At 43.6% G+C, this 17,277-nt stretch overlaps 1 protein-coding gene across 1 annotated transcript in view; it reads right to left on the bottom strand.

Moving 5' to 3' along the window:
* vps37d (VPS37D subunit of ESCRT-I) overlaps nt 1–17,277 on the bottom strand; it is a 64,785-nt gene that overhangs the window by 23,658 nt on the left and 23,850 nt on the right. The window lies entirely within an intron of this gene.

The following is a 17,277-nucleotide window of genomic DNA, read 5'->3' as shown; positions in this document are numbered from 1 at the left end:
ATGGTGATGTGCGGCAATGGCGGCAACATACACCTTGAGGGTGGAGGGAGACAGCCTTCGCTCCAACCCATCTTGCAGAAAGGAAAGCACGGATCCGACCGAACATGATCGGGGGTCCTCTCGGCGAGAGGCGCACCATTCGACGAACAGGTTCCACTTCAGCGCGTAGAGATTCCTAGTGGAAGGAGCTCTAGCGGAAGTGATGGTGTCTACGACCGCTTGCGGGAGATCACTCAGAACCTCCGCATCCCGTCCAGGGACCACACGTGGAGGTTCCACAGATCGGGACGCGGGTGCCACAGGGTGCCCCGTCTCTGAGTCAGGGGGTCTTTCCTCAGAGGAATCGGCCAGGGAGGTGCTGTCACGAGGAGAATGAGGTCTGAGAATCAGGTCCGAGTGGGCCAGTACGGAGCCACTAACAGAACCTGCTCCCCGTCCTCCCTGACCTTGCACATGAGTTGTGCGAGAAGGCTCACTGGGGGAAACGCATGTTTGCGCAGACCCGGGGGCCAGCTGTGTGCCAGGGCATCCGTGCCGAGCGTGCCGCCGGTCAGGGAATAAAACCACTGGCGGAGGGCAGTTTCCGGGGAGGCAAGCAGGACTATCTGGGCCTCGCCGAAACGCTGCCAAATCAGCTGGACCGCCTGGGGGTGGAGCCGCCACTCGCCCGCAAGTAGATGCTGCCGTGACAGCTCGTCGGCTGCACGGTTGAGCACACCTGAGACACGAGTGGCCCGAAGGGACCTCAGATCCTTCTGACTCCACAACAAGAGATGGCGGGCGAGTTGCAACATGCGACGGAAGCGTAGACCACCTTGACGGTAGGTGTACGCAACGGCCGCAGTGCTTAGTGAGCGGACTAGAACGTGCTTGCCTGACAACAGCTCCTTGAAGCGGGCCAGCGCAAGACGAACCGCTAGCAACTCGAGGCAATTGGTATGCCAATGCAGCTGAGGCCCCGTCCAAAGACCTGTCACTGCATGCCCGTTGTACGTGGCCCCCCATCCCGTGGCAGAGACATCTGTGGAGACCACAGCGTGCCTGGACACTCGTTCGAGGGGTACTCCGGCCCACAGGAACGAAGGGTCCAACCACCGGACAAGGGTGCGACGGCAGCTCGGTGTCACGGGGACACGGAGCGTGCTGCACTGCCACGCCCATCTCGGGACCCGGCCGCGGAGCCAGTGTTGAAGCGGTCTCATATGAAGCAATCCAAGCGGCGTTACCGCGGCTGCAGATGCCATATGCCCCAGGAGCCTCTGAAAATCTTTCAGTGGGGCCGCTGTCCTGCACTTGAGCGAGCTCAGGCAGTTCAACACTGACTGGACGCGCACCTCGGTGAGACGCGCAGTCCATGCGACCGAGTCTAGCTCGAGACCGAAACAAGAGATCCTCTACCTGGGGGCGAGTTTGCTCTTGTCCCAGTTGACCTGAAGACCCAACCGGTTGGGAGCTACAACCATGTCGGGTAGGACTTTGTACTGACATGCCCGACCCTCGAACGCAGACCGACCTAGGAAGGGTCTGAGTCGAGGCAAAATCGAGACATGAAAGTATGCGTCCTTCAGGTCTATTGCTGCAAACCAATCCTGGGGACGGTCCAGGATTGGCCGTAGCCCACCGCCCTTTTACGGTACAATGAAGTAGGGGCTGTAAAACCCCGACTTCATATCGGCTGGAGGGACCGGCTTGATTGTACTTTCGCCAGGAGGACAGCAATCTCCACCCGGAGAACAGGAGCACTGTCCAACGACACCTGAGTGAAGTGGACAGCCCTGAAGACCGGGGGACGCCGGGCGAACTGAATCGCATAGCCGAGTCTGATAGTACGAATGAGCCAACTGGACAGGCTGGGGAGCGCTATCCACGCTTCCAGACACTGAGCCAGCGGGACCAAAGGCACCACAGACGCACCGGGGGTGGGGCAGCAAGGCAGAGAGGGACCCGACTCGGACGGCTTGAGGGCGGCCCGGAGTGGGGTCGGACTCTGCGAGGCAGCAGTGTGCATGAGAGACGGCGCACGGGACGCGGTCTGCACCATCACACTGCCACCTGCTGGCGAATGGGGAGGGAGCTGACAGCAGCGAGGCGGAGCCTGGCACACTGGCAGACACCCCTTGTTGTGACCTGGAGTTTGAGGAAACTGCTCTTTTTGTGGCAAAGTGGGTACCGCTGGACTCCGGAGAGCCAGCGGCGGTAGATGGACAGCCGCCACAAAATCCCCCCCGGCCCTCCTCCGGGGGTGGGAGAGCAGATGGAATACTCTCCCAAAGGGCAGGAACCTTCCGCTGGGCACCACGTCCGCACCCGGCACCCTGCTGTTTGGCTGGTGTAGGCTGCTGCTTTGCCAACTTAGCAGGGGCGGAGGACGACGCAGGCGGGCGCCCTCGGCGACGAGCGGGCTGAGGCTGAGCCACGGGCGGCTGGGTGGAGGCAGCAGCGGACTGCCGTGGCATGACATGTCTGATAGCCTCAGCCTGCTTCTGTGCAGCGGAGGACTGTTGGGCACAGCTCTCCACCGCGTCGCCGAAAAGGCCGACCGGAGACACGGGGGAATCCAGGAACCGATGTTTGTCGGTCTCCCTCATGTCTGCCAAGGTCAGCCAGAGGTGGCGTTGCCGGGCTACCAGAGTAGACATCGCCTGGCCAACAGAACGCGCTGTCACCTTCGTTGCCCGGAGGGCAAGGTCAGTGGCAGCGCGCAGCTCCCCAAGCAGCTGTTGGTCAGGACCTTCCTGGGGCATCTGCGACAGCGTTTTTGCCTGATAGACCTGCAAAAGGGCCATTGCGTGCAGGGCAGAGGCAGCCTGCCCACAGGCACTGTAAGCTTTCTCAGTCAGACCGGCTGAGAATTCACAGGCCTGGGACGTGAGACGCGGCTCAGCGCGCCAGCCAGCGGCCGTTGGACACACCGCCGTCCAGGGAGGTGAAGGCGGACGAGGGACCAGGCCCCGTACGAGCCCCATGCGGAGCTTGCCAAGACCTGGTCACCTCATCGTGTACTTCCGGGAAGAAAGGCATTGGGGCGGGACGCTGGATTTGACCAGCGCGACCCCCCGCCAAGTACCAATCGTCCAACCGAGATGGGCCGGGACAGGGTGGAGGGTTCCACTCAAGCCCGACGCACAAGGCGGCCCGGGAGAGCACAGCCGTGAGCTCGGGATCCGACTCGGGCAACGCTACCGTCCCGGGCGGCAGCGCGTCCGAATCCTCCCCCGAGGACTCAGGCTCACCTTCCGATGCAGCGATCGACATCCGATCCGCCGCCAGCACACCAAAGGTAACGGCTGGACAGTCCGTAGAGGGCCCAGCGGAAACCAACGGTGGCACGATGGGTTGCGGTGCTGATGAGGCGGCAGGGGCCCGAGGAGCGTTTCCGCTCGGCGGGGAAGCCCTGACCGTAATCCTCCGGTCACCCTTCCTATACAGCGCCGTACCGTCATTCCGGTTCCCGGGGCTGGAAAAAACGGTCGTACATAGGAGAGGGGACCCCCGCTTCCTGAGACTTCAGGAAGGAGAGTCTCGACCTCAGCATCGCGATAGTCATGTTCCCGCAATGGGAACATGAACCATCCACAAAAGCTGCTTCAGCGTGCAGAATGCCCAAACACGAGATGCAACGATTGTGCCCATCAGCAGGGACCAGGGAACGACCGCACCCATTAACGCACAGACGAAATGACATACTGTCAGGGTTCGTCTGTAAAGCTCTTTTAGAAGGGGAAGTCAACTCACTCGTGCTGAAGCACTCAGGGAGCGACGCGATGTGTCAGGTACACCACTCCCTGACACACCGAGGAACCGGCCCAAATCGCTACACACGCACACACTCTTTGTGTTGCTGTGAAAACAGCAGTTTTCGAGCTTATAGCTCAGCTCCTCGGAGACTCGCGACCTCGCTGAACGTGCCCTTTCACCAGCACTGAAAGCTCGCTGTAAATCCTCTTCTGAGGCAATGTTTTAGAATAAAACAAACGAAGAAAGGAGTCTTCTAAAACAGGACACCAGTGAATGGCTCCGAAGCGAAAGACAGAGTGCGATTGCATCTGCTTCCTATTTATATACACCTGTCGGGGGCGGTGCGCATTATGCAAATATCGCACGCCAATTCCATTGGCTTGTTTTAGTTTACACGAAGATGATAGGGCTCTCTAAGCGATATCCCATTCGTCGGTCACTACTGACGTACGTCGAACGTGACCGACTGAAAGGGAACCTTCATTTCTTTTCGACTGAAGAAAGAAAGACATGAACATCTTGGATGACATGGGGGTGAGTAAATTATCAGGAAATTTTCATTCTGAAGTGAACTAATCCTTTAATGTTCCTGTAAACCTCTGTAGTCCCATTTAGCCATTTGTGTAAAAAAAAGTTTAAAAATCCCAAGAAGGTATAACTGATAATGCCTTATTTCAGGTATTTAACCAAAAACCTATTCAAAAAATCCTTGACTTTATTATCCAATATACTGTACAGTGTAAGGGTCTTTGCATACGGAGTCCGAAATTCTCAATTTTCTGTATCCGTAGCAAGCATTTTGAGAGGTGTTTTGACAATTCAGAGCCACCGTACAAGCGAACTCCAGAAATCCAGAATGGCATCTGACAAGTTGATCCACTTCATCTCGCAGCACAAATCACTGTATGACAAACATCCTGCAGCTCCTTGATAAAGAGGTGGAACTTTCTTTTTGAAAATTTGAACAGAATGTTTTAGTATTTGCTTTGTCCTATTTTGCTTTAATGACAGCACCACTTAAGCTACATGAACAAATCCTGATGATCATGTTCTCAGCATGATTTGGGATGATCCAAAGAGCATCTTGAGCTTCAATTAAATCTTGATCATTAATCTTGCTGGCTAGGTAATTATCCTACAAAAGACATACAAATTTATGCATGAGCATCAGGACATATTAGCTGAAGCTGCTGAATGTTGGACAAATTATAGACTAATAATTTGATACTCCAATTCTTGAGCAGCAAAACAAAGTTATCATGCAAGATCCAGTGGACCAGGCATTCTTCTGAAATGCAATGCACCCTGTCAATCTGAGTCATATGTCAATGGATATAACTTACGGCTTTGAATTACTTTATACACAACACAATGCTATAGCGAAGAAAACAAAAGTTAACAATATAACAAAATAATGTTTCCAGTAGTCTGCAATGTTAAAGTTTTACACCAAATAAATCAATGTGTATTTGACAAAATGATGTATGAGATGAAGACTCATGTGTTTTGTTTTATATACTATTATAGTATTTATTAATATTTGGATCTAGCTTTTATTATATTTTCAGTTCATTTAAATGTTAACTCCTAGTCATTTTGATATGTGTTTTTGCCATTTATATACTATTACAGTATTTATTAATATTTTAAACTAGCTTTTATTATTAGATTTTCAGTTGATTTTAATTTTAGTTTGCCCTTTTTAACATTTGTATTTTAACTTTAATTTATTTTTATTCATATTTTAGTTTCATTTTAGTACTTTAACAAACTTATTTTAGGCTTTTCTTCTGATATTTCTATTTCATCTAGATTTTAATAAATGAAAACTAATTTTAAGTTTTAAGTAACAATTCCAGCATTATAAAACTATATTAAAGCTGCCAGCAGCGATGAAAGGGCCCTCGCACCAGGGCTCATGGCCACCCTTTGGCCTTAGGAAACAGTGAACAGTGGGCGACATTCATGTAAGCAAGTAAATACAGGAGAATTATGGCCAAGTCATTTCAAAGTGACACACTTCCTGCTGCCAACAGGTGGCGCTTTGACTGTAACTGAAAATTGCCATGTAGATGTCTTCAGGCCAGGACTCTTATCACACATGTGAAGTTTGGAGCAGATCGGACATTGTATGGCTGAATTACAACAACTTCCTCTTTCATGACGAAACATCAAACTTTGTCAGGCCTCCATGGCCCTTTAGCGCAAAGTCAAGATCTTCTCAATTTAACATCGCTAAGGCCTTAAGATTAGAATGACGATATATAATGTGGTTCTGGTTAAATCTCTATGAGGAGATAATCACAGTGTAAAACATGTCATTTCATGTTGACCACAGGTGGCTGACCAAATATTATGTTGGTCTGAAACTCTAGGAGGAGTTCATTAAAGTACAACGTCTGGAAATGGCATACTGCTGCACAAATTTTGCAGAAAAAATTCTAAATATCTCACTTCCTGTTGGGTTTAACAGTTTTCACCCATGGACTTTTTTGTAGGTATTGGGCTGTTACATGTGTCTACCAAATTTCATACCTGTACGTGAAACGCAGCGCGAAGGGTGCTTAATTGAAATTTTATAGGTGGCGCTATTGAGCAATTTTGCCACACCTAATTCTGAAACCCATATTAGACGTAAATTTTCAACACTTCTGATGCATGTGCAAAGTTTCATGAGTTTTCGAGCATGTTTAGGCCCTCAAAAATGCGATTCATTTCGGAGAAGAAGAATAATTGACCGAGCAATTACAATTAAAAATATAGCTGCAAGCAGCAATTACGGGGCCAAGCACAAAAATGGCACAAGAAGCAAGCCAACATGGCTGGGAGCATCAGACCAACAGCAGTAGTGAGCAATTAGAAAAAAAGTTATTAGCATTTTTGTCAATTTTGTTATATCTTTTGACCACAAGGTGGCGCTGGTCCGAAACTTCTCAGGCTCCTTCAGTGCATTGTCCTGATGACCCATACCAAATTTATGAATTTTGGTCAAACCCATCAGAAGTTATAAGCAAAAATGGCATTTTTAATATCTCCACTCCAGTAGGTGGCGCTGCGCCGAAACAGAGTATGCTGCCTCAGGTCATGCTTGTGAAGACACATACCAAGTTTGGTCTGAATATGTCAAAGCACTGAAGAGATACAGCTTCAAGAGTCGTTTTTGCATCATGCCTCAAATTCTTTGCTCTGGTATACGAAAACGGTTTGACATATCGACTTGAAATCCATAACTTTTTGTCGGCATGGTCTGACGATGACACGGTTCAATTTTGGTGAAAATCGGAGCAACGGTCTAGGAGGAGTTCGAAAAAGTAGGTTTTTAAAGAAAAACAATATGGCGGACAGGAAGTTTAGCTGACTATGGCAAATTTGATATCTTTGTTCTCAGCATGACCCAAGGAATCTACTGAGACCAGTTTCATTACAATTGGTGAATACAGTCAAAAGTTATTAGCATTTTTGTAAATTTTGTTATAACTTTTGACCACAAGGCGGCGCTGTGCCGAAACTTCTCAGGCTCCTTCAGGGCATTGTGCTGATGACCCATACCAAGTTTTGTAAAGATACGTTAATGCGTTCGTAAAATACAGCATTTTAGCACAAAATTCAAAATGGCCGACGGCCAAAATGGCCGAATTGGGAAAATTGGATATCATTCGACTCGGCATGATTCCCCGAATCCAACGAGACCAAATTTATGATTTTTGGACAAACCCATCAGAAGTTATAAGCAAAAATACCCATTTTTCATATCTCCGCACCAGTAGGTGGCACTGCGCCGAAACACTGCATGGTACCTCAGGTCATGCTTGTGATGACATGTACCAAGTTTGGTCTGAATACGATAAAGCGTTGCGGAGATACAGCCTTACTTCTGTTTTCGCAAGCACTACGTACAATTCGTTCGTTAGTTTTCCGAAAACGGTTTGAGGAATCAACTTGAATTCCATAAATTTTTGTCAGCATGGTCTGAAGATGATCTGATTCAATTTTCATGAAAATCGGAGTAACGGCCTAGGAGGAGTTCGAAAAAGTAAGTTTTTCAGAAAATTCAAAATGGCGGAAAAATTTTCATGACGGAAAATGACGTCATATGGTGCGTTCGATTCGTCTTGAGCCAAGGAATCAGAGGAAAAAAGAATTGTGTTTCTAGCCCTTATGGTTCAAAAGTTATTAACATAAACATAAGTGCAACTTTGGACAGCTGGTGGCGCTAGAGGGATTGAGTTAGAGACTCCAAATTTGCAATGGACAAAGGTCAGACTGTCCTCTGACTGTGTGCCAAATTTCACAACTTTCCCGCAAGCGGTTCTATGGGCTGCCATAGACTTCAAGAGCGGAAGAAGAAGAAGAATAATAATAAGCGTACGGAACGCCAACAATAACAATAGGTGCCTAAGCACCTTCGGTGCTTGGCCCCTAAATACATTTTATTGCAGATTTCTGCGAATGTAAATGAAATGTAAATGTTAATTAAATGATTTTACTTTGCTCACAATCAGTTAATAATCAATAAATCTATTTTTTGTCATGTCAATACAGCCTTTTGATGTGAATTGAAACCTAATTATTTTTATCTAGCTAGGTGATTATCCTAATTATTATATCGGTAAAATATGCATGAGCATGCCTCTAAGCATGATATATTAGCTGAAGCTGGTGAATGATTAATTGAAGATTAATGAGAAATGAGAAAAAAGCAGCGAAACGGATTTAGCATGCAAGACTGTCATTTTTTTAACGCTACACACCCTGTCATCCCAAGTCGTATGTCAATGGATTGGACTCATTACTATGCAAGAAAGGAAAGTGCTATTTACACAAGGACTTCTGTCAGTATAAAGCAACCTTGAAATGTAACACTTTTTGTTTGTGTTGCGAGCTAATGCTGCTGTGTCATCACAACATTCATTCAAGAATATTTTCATTTTCTATAACTCACCTTTTTCTTTCTTAAAAAAAAATGGTGTGTACTGCCACAATGATGAATGGTACACAAGTATAAGAGTGACAACTGTTCGGAATAATTGATTATTTGAAATTCATTCCACACAGTTTAGTTCACATTGGCTTCATTTAATGGAATTCTTGGCAAATCTAATTCTAATAGGCTTGATAAATGTGTGAGCATATACACAGGAAAAATTGAAACGCTCTCTTCTCTGCAAGCATGTGCACACACACTCCCTCACTTCCTGTGAAAATAACAGAACGGTGGGTGTTCTTTTGTGGTCTTTACAGATAAATACCACCGGCTGATTTCCTGTCATCAGAATGAAAGGAATGACTTCAGACGGCTAACGTGCCCCCTTGGGTTTGCACGCGAAAACCTGCACATCACATCCTCTTGTACTTGCATGTCAAAGATTAGTTTAACCAATAGAATGCTCTAAATCCGCATGCTGTTACTATTATTATTTTTTTCCATGGAAACAAAAGATTACAATAACTGTGCATGTCAGTTTACAGTGAAAATGTCCATAAAGAACCATAAAAGCAGTTCATACGACTCGTGGACCATATCCCAAGTCATTAATCACTGTTGATCTTTCTCCAGAAGAGGTTTAGAACAACATGAGGTGAAGAAATTGTCAATTTTCACACTTCTCCTTGATCAAACCACTGAACAGACATCTGCTTCTGCACATGCAGCAAAATTCTGTTCAAGTGTCACTTCTGATGTAAAATTAGAGGGGAAAGTACACCAGCGCCCTTCTGAAGAATGCACTTGCAGAGGGCTTTTGTTCAGGTTCTCCCCGGGTCAAAACAGACAATGTGAGGACACCACACAAGCCCAAACACAGGGATGCAGGTGCCTGAGGAGACCTTTCTGTTTAATTAAAAGGCTTGGCAGATAGGTCAACACATGTTTTCTTCTAAGAAATGGCAACACACTCAATACAGACTCAACATCACTACAAGCATTTCATCAATCTTGTATGACCATTAAAGGGTTAGAAAATTCTGTCATCATTTACTCACCCTCATGTTGTTCCAAACCCATAAGACTTTAGTTCATCTTCGGAAACACAACTGAAGATCTTTTTAATGAAATCTAAGAGTTTTCTGTCCATCCATTGACAGCTTGTAACTACCACTTTCAAGCCCCAGGATAATTAAAATATTAATCTCCAACATGCATTCGTGAGAGCACAATGATGCATGAGTTTTATGTTGGCGCGAGAGCAGACTCTGTTGCATGAAAGCATGTTGGAGATTTTTTTTTTTTTTTGGTGCAAACGAAGCAATTGCGTCGCTTCATATAATTGAGGTTAAACCACTTGAGTCACATGGATTACTTTAATGATGTCTTTACTACCGTTCGGAAGATGAAGGAAGGTCTTACGGGTTTGGAACGACACGAGGGTGAGTAATTAATGACAAAAACAAAACACAGCTTCGAATCAGTGGTTCGGATCATGTATCAAAACAAACGTGTATTAAATCCAAAGTCACGTGATTTCAGTAAACAAGGCTTTGTTACGTCATTAGTGTTTCGACATTTCAATGGTTCACCACTGGGGGGCATAACTTTGGCAGTTTGATACACGCTCTGAACCACTGATTCCTAACAAAAGATTCGTAAAGCTCTGAAGTTTCATGAAGCAGTGTTTTGAAATCGCCCATCACTAGATATTGTTGAATATTGTCGATAATTTTTTTTTTTTGTTTTTTTTGTTGCTTCATAACATTAAGGTTGAACCACTGTAGTCACATGAACTGTTTTAAATATGTCTTAAGTAGCTTTCTGGGCATCTGAAAGTGTTAATTATCTGTTAAAAGTGTTAAGTGTTTTATCAAAAATATCTTAATTTGTGTTCCGAAGATGAATGATGGTCTTACGGGTGTGGAACGACATGAGGCTGAGTAATTAAAGACAGAATTTTCATTTTTGGGTGAACTAACCCTTTAAGGAACAAAACGTTCTGATGTTATAATACTGTCTAATATTTAGTATATCATGATATTGAACTTTTTAAAGGGGAGCAAACAATCCATATTACAATTTATGCTTAGTCTCATTTGTTATGAATATATTTTAGTTATTTTTCTAATATTCAGCAGAGCATTTAGTTTTCCTCCCATTCAGTGTCACAGAGCGTAAGCCAATGTGAAAGAGTCAAACACTGAAATGTCAACATAATGTATCAAGTTTATTTTTTTCTAAGGGCTTTTGGCATGGAGTTCCCAGTTTGGGGTTGGATTCTCAGGAGATTGATTTCAAAAGAGGCCCCTTTCCCCCACTGAGTGATTAAGGCCTCATGTGTGTGGTAGCTCAATGGCCCTAATCCAGCTTTGATAACTGCCCCCTGTATTCAAACACTGAGAGAGGGCCAGAGCGACTTCACATCCTGTTAATTACCAACTCCTCCATCAGTAAGAACTATGCCCTCTTACAAAGTTTCCCGGCCTTTTCGGCTTCCCCAGCATGCCACTTGGCCATGTGATTTACAGGCACTTTGAGACAAAGATGCCCTTTTCTCACTCGCAATGACGGCTTACCCCCCTCCGGAGGGTTTTTTTTTTTTGTAAAGGGTGGAGCATTTGACAACCGGTTTGGTGAGAGTTCTGTGGGTATGTGTTGAGAGGTCAATGATGGGGTTTGTTGTTGTGCGTGTAAAAGGTCAGCAGGTCAGGCCTCGGGTAAACGGTGTCGTTACGCTAGGTTAACAATAAAAGGGCACTCATGGTGCTCTTTGCTTTTGAAGCAGGATGGATAGTGTGTCGTATAACAGCGCTGCGTCACCCTCCAGAAAATTTACAGGTCAAGAATGTGCCGCTGACCACATGTGCGGGGGAACAGAAGGAAAATAATTTCATACACATTTGGCGAAAGCATCAGAAGCAAATGGTAAAATCTGAGTGGGAACAAAACAGCCCAACATGGTAGCGTCGGGGCCTGAATCATCAAGCTACACTAAATTCCCATTAAGAAACTAGTAGTGCACCTTCCAGAGCCAAATTCTTCCCCCAACAACTGTCTCTGCCACGCCGTATTACTCAATAACCTCTGAGCCAGAACTTCGGTCTCAGCTGATGGAGCAATCCAAGGGTTTGTCATTCTTTCTTTTGGCTACAACGAAATGAGAATCAGATGTTTGCTGTTGGGGGAACAATCTCTCCCACCCATCCGGCTGCAGCCTGCAGCTGGAGGCACTGGTACATGTGCGCTACATGGTGACAGGAAGGTGAACATTCCACCCTCCTTCCGTCACTGGCCCGGCAGCTGCAAGAGCGAAGAAAAAAAGGTCCTGTGAAACAGCGTTTCTCGAGTGGACTGTTGCCCGTGTGGCCATGGAGATGGGAACTTCCTGTACAAGCTCTGTCAGAGCATGTAAGCGGACTAGCAGATATCTCGGCTGATCTTTTGTTGCTCTGTCGGACACTGAAGGAACCCCACCGTCTCCTCCTCCTCTCTGCCCGCTCACGACAGTTCAATTTCCTGCTGGCATTTCACTCTGGCAACTTTTTTCATCAATCTCCTTCAGACTTCGGTTCCCAGACGCTGCTGGGCTCTTGGGTGAAGGGGTGGGTCGGCGCTTGAGACGTTCTGACTATCATATGAATCTCTGCCTTTTCTTTGAAAGGCACTGGAGGTGGGGTCTCAAACAAAAGCCCTTTCAAATGGATCTGCATCACTAGTTAGGCTGCACAATGGTGAGGAGGGGCCAAAAAAGTCAACAAATAATTCATATTGGCTGGCCTCTTTAGTCTAAGGGCTGGAATGCGGGCCCAATAGTACGGTGGGTGGGTTAATGTTGTGGGCTACAGCGGAAATATACAGCCTAACCATACATGAATGAATGCAAAAATGAGGAAATGACTAATCTCGTAGTCTGTAAAGCTACTGCATGCCTAATTCGTTTATGCACTCGGCAGGTTGTGAGGATGAATGCACCAAACAGGCCAAGAGCAAAGAGGAGCAAGAATTCCAGAGAAAGACATCATCATCAGAATTCCAACATCTTCCTCTGAGGTCCCATTTGGGCTACTTCATTTAAGCAGTTTCCATTGCAAACATCAGAGTACACAACTTGTTTGACTTGGCCTAAACACACAGAGAAGTAAATTAACTAAACAGTTGCACCTCTTTGGGTGGAATTTCACTAACCACCACATTCCAAGACGATGAATACACTTAAATGGAGCTGCAACAAGTATTTATATTCATTCAGTTTAATTTATTGTTATTCTTTTCAGAGCAAAAACAATTCAAGCCTATATTAAATAGTCTCATTATAGATCTTATTCACAAAGCTCAAAGCTATTGGCCATCTGCAATTATACACGTGCCTGTTTTAAATCACGTTCCACACCACAGAATTTCATTTAAATGAGATGCTTGTGTAAATTTTCTATTGATCATATAGCAGCACTTATTCAACAAATGATGGTGAAACAAGGTTCAACAATAACACTTTTTCCCCCTGATAACCAAGTTGGGCCAGTTGCTTTCCCTCCAATAATTTTCACTGGCCCACCACAAAAGAATGATCTAATTTTTATTTTTAGCAATGTATTTTCATATTTTTTAAAAGTATAAATATTGCTATTTTCCATTAAAGGGTTAGTTAACCCAAAAATGATCCCATAATTTACTCATCCTCAAGCCATCCTAGGTGTATATGACTTTCTTCTTTCAGCCAAACACAATCGGAGTTACATTAAAAAATATCCTGGCTCTTCCAAGCTTTATAATGGGAGTGAATAGTACCATTTTTTATTTTTTTTTGGAAGCCCAAAAAAGCACATCCATCCATCATAAAAAATAATCCATATGGCTCCAGGGATTATAGTTTATAAAGTTATAAATATGGATATTTTTCTTACAAAACCCAGTTTCCTCACTTCAGAAAGCCTTCATTACCCCCTAAAGCTGTATGGATTACTTTTATGATGGATGGATATGCTTTTTTGGGGGGGCTTAAAAAAAAAGGTCCCATTCATTCCCATTATGAAGTTTGGAAGAGCCAGGATATTTTTTAATATAATTTTAATATAACTCTTTTTAATATAACATTGTGTTTGGCTGAAAGAAGAAAGTCATATAAACCTAGGATGGCTTGAGGGTGAGTAAATTATGGGATAATTAAAATTTTTGGGTGAACTAACCCTTTAAGCCTTACAATTTCTTTCTTTTTAAGACTAAACTAAATTTGCAGTAAACTGGGAATTATACAGCTATAGTATAAATAAAAAAACAAACTTATACTGGAAATGACTTATAAAAAAAACATTACTGATTAGTCATTCTTGCCATTTTGACAAAAGCTTCTCAATGTTAGCTAAGATTGCAAAACATAACCCTGTAAACCCAGCAAACTTTCACTTTTGCATGATATCTGCAAAAGTAAAACTGGAAGATATGTGACATAACTATTTATAAAGCACTGTTTACCTGAAACAAATTTCTCCCACATGAATTAAGGTAACACTTTAACCATAAGTTTATCCACCTAGAAAAGTAGTCAAACCTCAAAAAGCAGAGAACTCCAATTACACATTTTTACTGATTAATTCTTGTGTTTGCATTAAAATAGCCAATTTTCTGTTTAAATTGCCCAACAGTCTTTCAATGTAAGTGCCTTACTATAAACATGTTTTTGTTTGTTTTTACAAACTGAAGTTAAACTCAAGTCAAAGTTATTCTCTTCGAATTTATCTTCCTTAGTTTAATAAACATTCAGAACACCGTGACTATTTAACCACTGAAAAGAGTCAACGCTCAAATCCTGACCAAGTATCGTTATGAACTCTGAAGCCTAAAATAATAAAGAAAACAATAATAAATGCCTGATTTCTAACCCACAAGCGCTCTGTTGTACAAGCTGATAATCGACATGCGATGTCAGCAGGCCAATAAAAAAGTTGGGGCGTGAGAAACTATCATGCTGAGCGCTCAGCCAAGAGAGGAAAACCAAAGAAGAACACAATAATATTTCTCTTATTCTGGCCACGCTGAGAGAAAAAGAAAAAACAAGCCCCTGTGAACCCACAAGGAACTGTTTGGGAAGTGAAACCTGAGCACCTCAAGTACGTCTGGTCCAGATGAGGGCAGTTATTCCTGGCTGGTGTTGAAAAGAGGTGGAGAAGCCAGGTGGGGACCTCGTGGCCCCAGACCACCCCTAAGGGACCTGACCGCTACACTCCACCCTGGTGAGGGTGCGATGGACGGTAACGCCGCTCTAGCACTGGGGATATCACAGCTGGACGGATCAACAATCCAGGCATAGGTCAGCATGTCAACCATTCTCGCCTTGAATAATTGAGGAGCTCCGGACATCAGGGCGTGTTATTATGGAACAATTTTGCTTGGTGATATTGAAATATCACCACCAGAAGCACACGACAGCAGTGTCCTGATGCTATTCTTAAACTACTCAGTCAACAGCTGGTGTATCATCAGATATCGGTCATCAGATTAGCAACAAACTTAAATTAACCTGTCTAACATTGCTTTAATCTGGGGAGGAGCACAGTACACTTCTTTCTCGAAAGACATTCTGTTCTGGCACATTTCAGTTAAGTTCACATTTTAAACACAGCCAAACCAGAGAGGCAGCACAAAAAGCAGGGTGGGCTGGGCCAGAGTATGTGACTGAAGCAGTTTTTTAATCACTCTACACTTGGTTTTCCCACTTCCTGCTTTTTGCTCGCTCTACGCTCATTATATTAGAGGATTGGAACTATTATATAATATGGTATAGCTAGGGCAGGACAATATGGCCAAAATATTATTGCAATATTCTTTTTTTTTCTCCACATAATTCAATATTGTAATATTCATTTCATACCATTAATGTGGAAGGGAAAGGATTGTGCATGTTTGTTATACCTCAAGAATGAATGTAAACAAAAATTCTGTTTTCCATTTTATTTTATTTTTTTTATTTTACAATAGATTTAATATACATTTATCATAAAACATTATCATAAATGTATCATTATTATTATTATTATTATTATTAATAATTTAATGTAAAGGTTTAATAAATTGTGTTGTTATTGCACATATTATTATTATTATGATTATTATCATTATTATTAAAGGGTTAGTTCACTCAAAAATGAAAATAATGTAATTTATTACTCACGCTCATGCCGTTCCACACCCGTAAGACCTTCATCAGCCAGCAATGACATTTCCTCTCTTAAGATCCATTAATGTACTAAAAACATATTTAAATCAGTTCATGTGAGTACAGTGGTTTAATATTAATATTATAAAGCGGAGAGAATATTTTAGTGCGCCAAAAAAAATAAAAAAAATAATGACTTATATAGTGATGGCCGATTTCAAAACACTGCTTCATGAAGCTTCAGAGCGTTATGAATCTTTTGTGTCAAATCATGATTCGGATCACGTCAAACCGCCAAACTGCTGAAATCACATGACTTTGGCACTCCGAACTGATTCGACACAAAAGATTCATAACGCTCCAAAGCTTCATGAAGCAGTGTTTTGAAATCGGCCATCAAAAAAATATCTTAATTTGTGTTCCGAAGATTAATAAAGGTCTTACGGGTGTGGAATGACATGAGGCTGAGTAATAAATTACATTATTTTCATTTTTGGATGAACTAACCTTTTAAACAACATCATACAACCAAGATATTTTCATCCATGTTTTAATATATACAGTATACAAGTTTCATACAATAGTAATATATTTCTGAGATAATTTACGAACTAAAACTTTTATTTTGCCCGTTTGCCCTGAAGATCTTTAAGTTTCAGTATATTCAACAATAGCTTATCAAAACAAATGAATAAAATGCTTTATAAAGTTCATATGCACTGTCCTCATATAGTATGACAGCCAGTGCTGAAAACACCACAAGTGTCACGCATGCTTAAGTATGTGTGTGTAGTGGATGAAACTGGCCTGATAATAGACTCAAAAGTTTATTAATATTGTGAATTGTTTTTCTGATAAATATTGATATAGATTTATTGCCCAGCCCTAGCTATAGCTAATATAAAAATCAAAAAATCCAGTGTGTGTGGAAAATGAGAAACCCTTGGTGTTATTAGCATCACAGCATAAAGCCCAAAGTACTTCATTCGGGCACCGTCCGCATGATGTAATTATCATCATCCGGAGGGCTCGCTTACATCCGCACACCCCGTCCCTGTGCAGCCCAAATTTCAAGACCGCACGGACGGTGCGTGTGCAACAGCACATGCGCAAGCAGGACAGAAGAGTCCACTAGGTGGCAATAAGCGCAGTACTGAGCGCAGTGTGCAGTCATCAAAGAAGAGTGTGGAAAAAGTTATTCAAAAACAAGACGAGTAAACTTAGGAGCATATCCTTCTCCGTTGTTTTTGATTCTTGTTCTCTTGGTGTATCTTCTGAACTATGTTGCAATGGTGGATGCACTGTTTTCTGATGTCTGGTATAGAAAAAAGTTGTACCGCGCATGTTTTCAAACTCGGTCATCCGCGTGCATCTGACACGACTGCGTGCGAGGCACATCCGGGCGCGGAATTTAAGTATACCCAGACCTTAACTCTCACAAGACGCTAAACTTTTACTC

The sequence above is a fragment of the Chanodichthys erythropterus genome, chromosome 13, assembly GCF_024489055.1.
Source record: "Chanodichthys erythropterus isolate Z2021 chromosome 13, ASM2448905v1, whole genome shotgun sequence".
Taxonomy (NCBI): domain Eukaryota; kingdom Metazoa; phylum Chordata; class Actinopteri; order Cypriniformes; family Xenocyprididae; genus Chanodichthys; species Chanodichthys erythropterus.
This window is presented reverse-complemented; position numbering and strand designations above follow the sequence as displayed.